This window comes from Pogoniulus pusillus, chromosome 6 (genome assembly GCF_015220805.1).
Source record: "Pogoniulus pusillus isolate bPogPus1 chromosome 6, bPogPus1.pri, whole genome shotgun sequence".
Lineage (NCBI taxonomy): Eukaryota > Metazoa > Chordata > Aves > Piciformes > Lybiidae > Pogoniulus > Pogoniulus pusillus.
This window is the reverse complement of record NC_087269.1, coordinates 39,471,867-39,484,517: the sequence shown is the minus strand read 5'-3', so window position 1 is coordinate 39,484,517 and position 12,651 is coordinate 39,471,867.

Genomic DNA, 12,651 nt, shown 5'->3' with positions numbered 1-12,651 from the left:
CAAGTAGGTCACTCAGAAACATGTCCAGAGACTATACAATTAAACCAAAATCCTGGCAAACACTAAGAACAGCTGGAGAAAGTCAACTTCTTCTGATTCTCCAAAGATAAAATCGCTCAGAAAATAGCTCAAACCAACCATCTCTCAGAAAATGTATATCAAACCAGCCAGCACTCAGCACTCTGAATAAAATTATCAGACACCACAAATATTTTATGCTCACATTCTAATTGCCACAAAAAATATAGAAGGAAGGAAAGGAAGGAAAGGAAGGAAAGGAAGGAAAGGAAGGAAAGGAAGGAAAGGAAGGAAAGGAAGGAAAGGAAGGAAAGGAAGGAAAGGAAGGAAAGGAAGGAAAGGAAGGAAAGGAAGGAAAGGAAGGAAAGGAAGGAAAGGAAGGAAAGGAAGGAAAGGAAGGAGGGAGGGAGGGAGGGAGGGAGGGAGGGAGGGAGGGAGGGAGGGAGGGAGGGAGGGAGGAAGGGAGGAAGGGAGGAAGGGAGGAAGGGAGGAAGGAAGGAAGGAAGGAAGGAAGGAAGGAAGGAAGGAAGGAAGGAAGGAAGGAAGGAAGGAAGGAAGGAAGGAAGGAAGGAAGGAAGGAAGGAAGGAAGGAAGGAAGGAAGGAAGGAAGGAAGGAAGGAAGGAAAAAGGGAGGAAGGGAAAAAGGGAGGAAGGGAAAAAGGGAGGAAGGGAAAAAGGGAGGAAGGGAAAAAGGGAGGAAGGGAAAAAGGGAGGAAGGGAAAAAGGGAGGAAGGGAAAAAGGGAGGAAGGGAAAAAGGGAGGAAGGGAAAAAGGGAGGAAGGGAAAAAGGGAGGGAGGGAGGGAGGGAGGGAGGGAGGGAGGGAGGGAGGGAGGGAGGGAGGGAGGGAGGGAGGGAGGGAGGGAGGGAGGAAGGAAGGGAGGGAGGGAGGAAGGAAGGGAAAAAGGGAGGAAGGGAAAAAGGGAGGAAGGGAAGGAAGGAAGGAAGGGAAAAAGGGAGGGAGGGAAAAAGGGAGAGAGGGAAAAAGGGAGAGAGGGAAAAAGGGAGAGAGGGAAAAAGGGAGGGAGGGAAAAGGGGAAAAAGGAAAGAAGGAAAGAAGGAAAGAAGGAAAGAAGGAAAGAAGGAAAGAAGGAAAGAAGGAAAGAAGGAAAGAAGGAAAGAAGGAAAGAAGGAAAGAAGGAAAGAAGGAAAGAAGGAAAGAAGGAAAGAAGGAAAGAAGGAAAGAAGGAAAGAAGGAAAGAAGGAAAGAAGGAAAGAAGGAAAGAAGGAAAGAAGGAAAGAAGGAAAGAAGGAAAGAAGGAAAGAAGGAAAGAAGGAAAGAAGGAAAGAAGGAAAGAAGGAAAGAAAGTTGATTTCTGAAGCAAAGGTTTGGGTTGTGAGTCGGTTGGGGTTTTGCTGGGGTTTTTTTCTTTCCATCTTTACTTTTAAACCCTTAACATAATGACTGAATGCTTAATAGGAAATGTATAAATTTTTTAGAAAGTTTCTGGAGAGAAAAAAAAAATGAAAACAATCAAAGCTGAACTTGATCAGAAGACCAGAGGGAAGGTCTATAATCTTTTAGTCGGCCGCCTGGCACACCGCCGCTCCGGCCGGTGCCAGCATTGCATTCTGACAGAACAAGTGTTGCATGAGATGTGAAGGATGACTCCGGTCTGCTGAAAAACCCTGGAGCAGGTGTTCCTCATCCTCATTTGCAATGGAGCATGGCCCCTGGCTCAGTGAGCTGGAGCAAATGCGCTGGCAGGACCCATCATGTACCTGCGTGCTGAGATGCACTAATGATAATGGATGCAGGCCTATTAACCACCCCATTTGTAATGGCACACAACGCTGATTGCTCGGGGAGTGAGTCAGCGGCTTTCCAAGAGGGAGCAGGGAATGCCGGGAACCCATGATCCTTTGTGCATCCCTTCTGCTCTGCTGGGTCTACAACTCTGTTAGTCCTTATTTAATAACACAAATGAATACATGATTTGCTACATGATTATACATGAAGATGTATAATCTTGGAGGTCACTTTGGGCAGAGTTGAATCAGACTTCTTGTTGTGGGCTGTGGATCAGCTCCTCTTCTCCACATTCTTTACTGCTGGAGTGGGAAGACATCCTTTGTGTGTGGCCAGCAGGACAAGGGAGATTATTCTTCCCCTGTACTCAGCACTGGTCAGGCCACACCTTGAGCACTGTGTCCAGTTCTGAGCCACTCAATTCAAGAGAGATGTTGAGGTGCTGGAAGGTGTCCAGAGAAGGGCGACAAAGCTGGTGAGGGGCCTGGAACACAAACCCTATGAGGAGAGGCTGAGGGAGCTGGGGGTGTTTAGCCTGGAGAAGAGGAGGTGCAGGGGGGACCTCATTGCTGTCTACAACTACCTGAAGGGACATCGTAGCCAGGCAGGGGTTGGTCTCTTCTCCCAGGCAACCAGCAATAGAACAAGGGGACACAGTCTCAAATTGTGCCGGGGAAAGTCTAGGCTGGATGTTAGGAGGAAGTTCTTCACAGAGAGAGTGATTGGCATTGGAATCGGCTGCCCAGGAAGTGGTGGAGTCACCATCCCTGGAGGTGTTCAAGGAAAGCTTGGATGAGGCACTTAATGCCATGGTCTAGTTGACTGGCTAGGGCTGGGTGCTAGGTTGGACTGGATGATCTTGGAGGTCTCTTCCAACCTGCTTCATTCTATGATTCTATGACTTAATCTCAGATCCACCAACTCCAGGGCAAAAGCCAGGTGGGTGTCAAGAGAATGGGGTCAGACTCTTCAGTGGTGCCCAGCAACAGGGCACTGGAGGAAACAGCCCCAAGCTGGAACCCAGGGAGGTTCCATCTGAAAATCCAGAAAAATTTCCTACCTCCTTCCTCTCTGCTCTGCCCCAGCGAGACCGTATCTGGAGTACTGTGTTCAGTTCTGGGCTCACCAGCTCAGGAGAGACAGAGAAATACTAGAGAGTGTGCAACAGAGGCTCTGAGGATGATTAAGGGAATGGAAAGTCTGTCTGATGGGGAAAGGCTGAGAGACCTGAAGCTGTTTAACCTGGAGAAAAATATCTAAAGGCTATATGTCAAGAAGAAGAGGTCAGTCTTTTGTCAGTGGTACCCTGCAATAGACCAAGGGGCAATGGACACAAACTGGAACTCAGGAAGTTCCACCTCAACAGGAGGAAATAATTCTTTGCTGTGAGGGTCCTGAAGCCCTGTTGCAGGCTGCACAGAGAAGGAATGTGGAGTCTCCTTCTCTGAGGAAAATCCAAACCCACCTCAACATTGTGATTCTGGGCAACCTGTTGTGAATGACCCTGCTTTGGCAGGGGTTTGGCACAGATGATCTCCAGAGATTACTTCCAACCCCCACTATGCTGAGATTCTCTGAAGTCAAGAGTCTGAAAAGCTTTGGGGTTTACAGAAAAGTTCTGCTTATCTTTGAGTGAATTTTCCCCCTCAGCTAGGGAAAAATGTACTGCTCAACTTCTGCCATTTGATTGCCTCACTTTTCCTCGGGAAAGAAAATCCACCAAGAATAACCTCTAAAAACACAATCTAGGCTGCATTGCTGTTTGTGTTGGTCTTAAATAGCTCTGTGCTGCTCCGTTTTGTATAAATAACTCCTGCTGAAAGCTTGTCCCTCTGGTTTGGGGAATAACAAGGAAAGGACTCACTCGTTAAAAGCATTCGTTAATAAACAGATCACATTACTCGGAGGGACTCGACTCCACAGCCAGCTTAGTTGAAGAGTCACTTTAGGGCCAGAATATTATAATCAGCAAAACACACTGTAATTGTTATTGTAAACTTAACTACTGGAGTTGCCAGGTTCTTGGCAAGACCAAACGAGCTGCTTACTCTGTCTCCATTGCAGCAGCTTGGTGTGGATTTCTTTGCAGAAGAAGGCTCTTTTTTGGCAATTTGTTTGCCAATTCAGTCTAATGGGCAAATGTCTCCAATTCTTTTGCTCAATAAAGTGCTGCTTTTTGCACACTGCAGACAATATATGAAAATCACAGAATCCCATAGTGGTAAGACTTAGAAGAGACCTTGTCCAACCCCTCTGCTAATGCAGGGTCAACAGCAGCAGGTTGGCCAGGATCACATTCAGGCAGGTTTGGAAATTTTCCAGAGAAGCAGACTCCACGACCTGTCTGGGCAATGTGCTGCAGGTCTCCAGCACCCTCACAGTTTCTCCTCTTGTTTGGATGGAGCCTTCTGGGTTCTAGTTTGTGCCCATTGCCCCCTGTTCGGTCACTGGGCACCACTAACAAGAGTCTGGCACCATCCTCCCATCCCCCATCCTTTAGTTCTTGCTGATCACTGAGAAGATCCCCTCTCAGGCTGCTCTTCTGCAGACTTAACAGCTCCTGATCTCTCAAGAGAGACACCTCCTCAAAATGATGCTCCAGTCCCCTCAGCATCTTCAACACAAACCCTGTAAGGAGAGGCTGAGGGAGCTGGGGTTGTTTAGCCTGGAGAAGAGGAGGCTCAGGGGGGACCTCATTGCTGTCTACAACTACCTGAAGGGACATCGTAGCCAGGTAGGGGGTGGCCTCTTCTCCCAAGCAACCAGCAATAGAACAAGGGGACACAGTCTCAAGTTGTGCTGAGGGAGGTCTAGGCTGGATGTTAGGAGGAAGTTGTTGTCAGAGAGAGTGATTGGCATTGGAATGGGCTGCCCAGGGAGTTGGTGGAGTCACCGTGCCTGGAGGTGTTGAAGCAAAGCCTGTATGAGGCACTCAGTGTCATGGTCTACATGACAGGCTAGGGCTGGGTGCTAGGTTGGACTGGATGATCTTGGAGGTCTCTTCCAACCTGCTTGATTCTATGATTCTCTTGAATGGGGAAAAAATGTTCTAACAACCATCTTGTCTAAGCATAGTTCCCATCACATAGCTTCACATTTGAAGCAAGCAGATGGAAAGAAAATTTGTGTACAAAAACTCCTAGAAAACTGCAAAGTTGTTTGGCATATTCTGGTGACTTTACATCACTGCAATAATGCAAACAGCTGGAAATAAGGCTTAAAATTTGGTTTAACTGATTCACTGAGCATTTTTTTATATAAAAGTGCATCAGCCAAACTGGATCCAGTGCTTTTATTTTTTCTCCTCTTCCCTTTGCAGTCAAAGTTTTCAGCTTGAATAATGTTTTAGCCAAAAAACCCAGCATCAGTACAAGAGAGTCATATACATACCACATGCTATAGAATCATCATAGCATCATAGAATGCTTTGGGTTTTAAGGCACTTAAACTAGTTCCAACATTGCCAGCCACAGCCAGGGACACCTCCCACTAGACCAGGCAGTACAAGGCCTTGTCCAACATGACCTTGAACACCTCCAAGGAGGAGGCATCCACAACCTTCTTGAGCAACCTGTTCCAGTGTCCCACCATCCATATCTCCCCTCCTCAAGCTTAAATCCATTTCCTCTCATCATTGCAAGCCCTTGTAAAAAGTCCTCCTCCAGTTTTCTTGTAGCCTCCTACAGGTGCTGAAAGGTCTCCACAGAGCCTTTTCTTCTCCAACCTAAACATCCCCAACTTTCATAAGATTCCTGTGGTCAGGTAAAGACCACAATAATGTCCATATATATATATATATATATTCAAGAGCAACTGTATTATGAGAGATTGTGCCTTCTAGTCCATGATATATTCTACCTACAGAGGTAGAGTTCACAAAGTCTCAATGTGAGAAGAATAAAGAATGGAGGCCTGACCATCAAATACAACACCCTGATGTTAGCAAATAACCACATAATTACAGAATTAGGGGTTGGAAGGGACCTCTGAAGATCATTGAGTCCAACCTCTCCTGTCAAAGCAGGATCATCTAAAGCAAGTCACATAGGAAAATGTCTGTATGGGCCTTGAAAGTCTCCAGAGATGGAGACTCTACCACTTCTCTGGGCAGCCTGTTCCAGTGCCCTACCACCCTCAAAATAAAGAAGGTCCTTCCCATGTTTAGAGGTAACTTCCTATGTTCAAGTTTGTGTCTTGTCACTGAGGACCACTGAGAAGAGTCTGGACTCATCCTTCTCACACACAAAACTTAGATACTGGTAAACAATAAGATATTGCTCAAAAAGATAGTGAACTTTTCTGATTTTCTTCTTGCTCAACCCATCACTTTGAAGACCAGACTTGGCAACCCAATCCCCCACCCCCACAGACACACTTTGCTGGCAGTCACACTGTAGCCATCAAAGGGGCCAGAATTTCTCTCTCTGCATTGTGCAGTATATTTCAAAGGGATTTTTTTCTGCCATGCACTGTATATCAATACTCAATGTGGGAGTAATTTAACTTCTTAATTTATTGCAGCAGTAACAGCATTTTCAAACTGGTCATAAAATATTCTTGTACTCTTCTAATCTGGGTTTTCAATGTTCTATAATGGGAATTCTATGAATAATATTGGGAAGTGAAAGATATTTTATACGGTATCTCTAAGGGAACAGTGTTATTGCATAAAAGTTAGGTGACATGGGAGAGACGGATAGAGGTGGTGTTTAAAAAAAAACTTACCCTTCAGGATTTGTCACATGAATAATAATGATTTAGTGACATTTTCCCTCTCTCAAAATCAAATCTACTGTAAGATGGGGTTACTGAAACTATGCTCTAATTATGGATGACTCTGAAATGTACAGAGCCAACACAGCGCGTATCTGTGATCTAATGGCCATGGCAAACTACCCAACTACCCTCTCTCGTCCAGTTCTGAATATATTCTTACTGTTTTTTCTCTTGTTATTAAGGCTCCAGTGAGATCGAGGCTCTGCTACAGGAAATGCCTCATAAACAGCATCACAGGAAGGATTTGCATTTGGCACCTCTCAGCCAAGGAGAGGAGGGAGAAGGAGGAGGGAGAAGGAGGAGGGAGAAGGAGGAGGGAGAAGGAGGAGGGAGAAGGAGGAGGGAGAAGGAGGAGGGAGAAGGAGGAGGGAGAAGGAGGAGGGAGAAGGAGGAGGGAGAAGGAGGAGGGAGAAGGAGGAGGGAGAAGGAGGAGGGAGAAGGAGGAGGGAGAAGGAGGAGGGAGAAGGAGGAGGGAGAAAGAGTAGTGAGAAGGAGGAAGGAGGAGGGAGAAGGATGAAGGAGGAGGGAGAAGGAGGAGGGAGAAGCAGGAGGAGGAAGGAGGAGGAGGAAGAGGAGGGAGGAAAGAAAGATGGAAAAGGAGGAGGGAGAAGGAGGAGGGAGAAGGAGGAGGGAGAAGGAGGAGATAAGGAGAGGATCACCACTGTTCACCTCTACCAGGCTAAGCTGAAGGTGGGTTTGCCCAAGATGCCAGAGGAGCATCTGCAATGAGTCAGGCACCAAATCTGGTGAATCCCATCTCGTGTTGATTTTCAGCAAGGCAGATATCTCCTAAATGCAGGCCAGAAAGCTATCACTCTCATTCCAGAGGAGGTCTGTGTGGCTGAGCAGAGATGCGGCGGCACAGTGCAGCAGCCAGCGTGGCAGCTTTCCTCGCAGGGCTAGCTCGCCTTGCCTGGAGATTATTCTTCAAGGATATGTGTCCTCTGATGCTCCCTAGGAGTCAACAACAGCCTGCCTATCACCTTTATGACTGGCACACAATTTCACCTTGACTGCAAAGAGAGCCTTGTCCTTCCTTTCCAATCTATGCTCAGCAAAGAGCTTTCTTGTTCTGCAGAAGCATTGTGGGCAGTTATTTGAAGTGGTGCAGATCTCCATCACCACCACACCCCATGGATACCCACTGCCAAGAGTTCCAGCCTTGGAGCAGGCCCCCTCGACTCCACCATCCTGCATGTCCCAACTCTAGTTTTCCTGTGAATGCATTGTTTGCTTACATTTTTGGAGCAGCAGGTTTCATGTTATTGAGCTCTCTCTTTTTTAGCACTCCTGGTGAAATTTATTGTTGTAAAGCGCCCTAAGCACACTGGCAGGGAAAGACAATTACCCAGCATTTCCAGTCTCAGAGTAGTGTAATTATGATATATATGTGAGCTACCTTCCAACACAGTCCTACAGCCTGAACCTTATCTTTCCAATTCAGCACCAGTGTCTTGATGCACTCTGTCCAGTGCAACCTGCAGATAGAATCATAGAATCAACCAGGTTGAAAGAGATGAGAGAAAGATCATCCAGCCCAACCTAGCACCCAGCCCTAGCCAGTCAACTAGAACATGGCACTAAGTGCCTCATACAGGCTTTGCTTCAACACCTCCAGGGATGGTGACTCCACCACCTCCCTGGGCAGCCCATTCCAATGCCAATCACTCTCTCTGCCAACGACTTCCTCCTAACATCCAGCCTAGACCTCCCTCAGCACAACTTGAGACTGTGTCCCCTTGTTCTGTTGCTGCTTGCCTGGGAGAAGAGACCAACCCCCACCTAGCTGCAACCTCCCTTCAGGCAGTTGGGTGGATGGGAGCTCTGTCAGGACTTCTGCCCTCTGACCTAGCTTTCAACTTTAAGACACCAAGTATGGACCTGCAGTTGAGGCAAACTGTGCAAGGGAGTAACAGCTGCCATCACTATTTCCATGCATTATAGTAAAAGTACATTCACAACATTTAAAGAATTTAGCAACATAGACTGCCTTGGGTTGTAAGGGACCTTTAAAGGTCATCTAATCCAACACTCCCTGCAGTCTGCAGGGACATCTGTAACTATAGGACTGGGTGCTCAGAGCCCCAAACAACCTGACCTGGAACAGTTCCAGGGATGGCATATTTACCAGTTCTCTGGGCAACCTAAGCCTGCATCTCACCACTCTCAGTGTAAAAAAATGCCTTCCTTCTATCAAGCACAAATGTCACTCTTTTAATTTACACCCACCACCCCTTGCCCTGCCACAACAGGTCCTGTTCAAAAGTCCATCCCCAGCTTCCTTATTGATGGTTTAAGTGATTTTATTGTTCAGCCCCTCAGTAGCTTTACTGGTATGTACTACTAGCTCTGCAATCAGGGACAAACAACTTCTGTCCAGCTTACCCTGATGGTGAAACAGCAAACACATGAGATGTTATTGTGGCTCCAAGCCCAGGGAATGGGCATTTCCAGGACAATCTGACACATCAGAACCATCCTCAGGAGCAGCCTCCTGCTCCAGTGCTCTCTTGGTTGACCACTGAAATAAGCTTCTTGCTGCTGCTTGCCTATTATGGGCTGTGGTACAGTCTGTGAGAGGCCTTTGCCTCCTTGTAGCATCCTGTACTCCAAGGAGCCACTGTTGGAGGCCTGGTCTTAATGCTTCAGCATCCTCTGCTGCTCAGTATCCTGCATCCAGGCACCTCTGACCCAGAGGATCCCATGGTCTGGGTGCTATGGTATGGTCCTTTTTGGCAGAGGGGTTGGACTCAATGATCTCTAGAGGTCCCTTTCAACCCCTAACGTTCTGTGATCATGTACGTTTCTAAAGTCTGAAAGGCTCAGTACTTGAAATTCTGTCCTGATAGACACTGTTTTTAAGTCTGGTGGTTTTATTTACTGCCATTTGGTCATTTATTTGGAAATAAAGCCCACTGGATTAAACATAATTCAGTATGGGACCAGTCATGTTGGACTGGATCTTAAAGTCCATCCATCTCAGCCCAAAATCAATACCAAGGGAGGGCTGACAGAGCTGGACCAGGGCATAATGTTTCCTATGGCTGAACTCTCATTTCCTCAAAATCTGAGTAACCACCAGTACTGCCTTAGTAACTTTGGGCTGTATATCCTCTATGAAACTGCATGATAACTTTTTATACTGCTATTATTGTGATTTTTTAAGAATTCCTTTTCCTAACGTTCATTTATATTATTAGGAGGTTTTGTTTTGTTTTTCCTTTCAACACTGCTGCTGAATACTGAATATACCCCAGTGCCTGTATACAAATACCCAAGACCAAGCATGATTATGCCTACCTTGATATCTCCATTGCCTATAACCATTAATTATTTTACAGAAGAAATGCCAAGCAGCTGGGAGCTTCAGAAGAATTGGTTATGAGCTGACTTGAGAAGGATACAAGATGGATGCAAGGGACAGGTGGCAGAAATTTCCCATAGTTTCACCATCACAGAGTTTCACATCAATTCAGTGAGATTTTTTTTTTTAAAGACCTGAAGCATGCCTGCTGCTTGGGTTGAAACATGAAGGATCTCATGTCTGCTTTTATGTGTGTTAACCCTGCTGTACTCTCCTGGCTGTGCAGCACAGCTGGGCTTTAGTTACCTCTAAAGCTGACCAAAGGCAGCAGGATTTCCAGCTTCATTTACATGGGTTTGTTCATGTGAGCACCTACAGACATGTCACACATACCTATGGAAATTTTCCCCCACCCTCAAAAAAAAAGAAAGTTTCCAAGCAAAGAAAAGCCTCTGAGGTTACCAACAGTGCAGGTTAATTGACACTTTTTCAGTGTCATTGCTTATGCCTTCTGGTATAGTTAAGGTTGAGAGGAATGATAATTTCCCTGCCTGGCTATGCATTTCCAGAGCTGCTGGTCAATGGCAAAACATCTGGAGCTCAGTGAGACTTCCCTTGAAACATTAAGGAAACTATGGATTTCCAAGAGTTTTGTCAAACCTGAGATGTTTCAAACCACAATTCAAGCTCAAATAAATTATTTTCTGGAGACATGCACACACACACACAAAATTAAGAAACAAAAAAACCCAACCAAGCAGTCAGCCGACCAACCAAAACCCCAACATCAAAAAAAAAAACCCCAAACTAACAAACAAACAAGCAAGGAAATCCCCAAACAAAACAAACAAAAAAATAAACCCACCACCACTTTTTGAAGACAAAAAAAAATGAACAAACATTTCCCTGGAAAGTGTCCAAGCTTTTTATTTGCCAAAACTTGAAGTTATGCTCAAGGGAAAAGGGAGTAGCTTTGGCACATCTGCTGAAACTAGAGGAAGTGTGTTTCAGCCTATGGTGAAGGAGGAGGAATGCAGCAACTTAAGCCTCCTTTCTGGGGTTGGGAAGCACACAGAAGAAGTGATGAAAAACAGCCCAAAGCAAAAGGAGAGCGATTTAGTTTCTCTTCCATGAGGCCGCCTTTGCAGCTTGGGAAGGGGGAGCGGGAGGGGGAGGAAAAGACAAATGAACAAAAACTGAGAGTGACTTGGTTGGGTGTTTGTGTTTGTTGTTTTTTGGGTTGGTTTTTTTTTTTCCTGTCTGCAATGGCTCATGGAGAGATATCAAAATCAAGAAGAGAGAAATCGGATCAAAAGGGCTGAGCAGATTCTCTTGTAGCAGGAAATGCTGTTGGCACCTCTCCTTAGGTAGAACCAAGAACTGCACGATTCCACACTATTGTTAAAGGAGGATTTTCCTTGAAGTCCAGCTAATCCATAAAGGGAGCAGCCTAGCAGGGGCAATGGGCCAAGAGAAGCTCTGAAAAAGAAACTCAGGAAACGCTGTGGTGCTGCTGTAGAGGTTGGTGTCTTATCCCAACACACAAGACAAAGGATTAACATGCTTATCTGGGAGCAGCAAGTGAGTCTCAGCAACGGCACAGGCACTTATAGGCATCGGTTTAGTGGGCAGCGAGGAGGGAAAAAAATAGAAGAAGGAAAAAAAATATAAATCAATCAGCAGAATCCCTTGGGAAAGGGATATTTTGAGGCTCTCTGAGCTCGGCAGTGCGCTTGGTGGAGAGCAGCGCAGAGGGCTGGGGCACAGCGAGGGGAGCAGGGTATGTGAGCGCGCGCCAGCGGGGCCTTTGGTTCATGAACCTGTCAGTCTAAAAGCCTGTTTGTGCTTAGCCAGTCTGCTGGAAGCACATCTGCTAATATCCACTAAAGAGAAAAATGGTGTAGGGAATATGTGGATGCCTTCTCTGCCTTGCTTGGGAAGCCACGTAGCAAGGACACAATATTCTGCTTAGGGGAGAAAACAAGGTGAGTGAGTCCTGAAAGTAGTACATGAAGCTGCCAAAAACCCACAAGTGTTTTCTGTTCTCAGGGGGTGGGAAATTACCCTCAGTCACTCCTGGGATTATTGCTTTTGCCTTTTCAAGCCTTCCAAGATAGTACCACCCCCCTGTGTCATAGTAGACAGGGCTCTGAGCAACCTGCTCTAGTTGAAGATGTCCCTGCTCACTGCAGAGGCGTTGGACTAGATGACCTTTAAAAGGTCCTTTCCAACCTAAACCATTCTATGATACTGTGGGTCACCATGGCAGAGCAAGCGACACCAAGGCATTTTCATCCCCACCTGCCTGCCTGGCTGCCCTAACACCAGAATCTAGGATCTGACAAGATGTAATTTGACAGCTCAACAAAAGCTCTTTTCATGGCAAATGTGTGGAGGGAAGAGTACTTGCACCCATTTACCAGATACTACAAGCCAACAGCAAAAGCCAAGTGAGAGCAGCTCCTGCAGTCACCCAGGTGGAGCTGCAAGAAGCTCCAACAGTTACAAAACCCATACTGCCCTGCTCCAGAAACACCCAGGATTCCTGAGTAAAGGGGGTTTCGCAAGTGACTAATTTCATTGATTCCATCAACCTCAGCATATAAATGATGACTGAAAAGGTCCTAAAAGACTGCATTTAACACGGAGCCTGAAATAGCAAAGGGAAATCTAAGGAAAACAAAAATATAAAGAGTCTACAGTTGGGGATCACAAAGTTTATTATTATGGATACTTCTAAAGAAATTTTCCAACAAGAATTTGGTGTATTCAGCATCTGTGACCAGAGAACTGTTGTTCAAAATC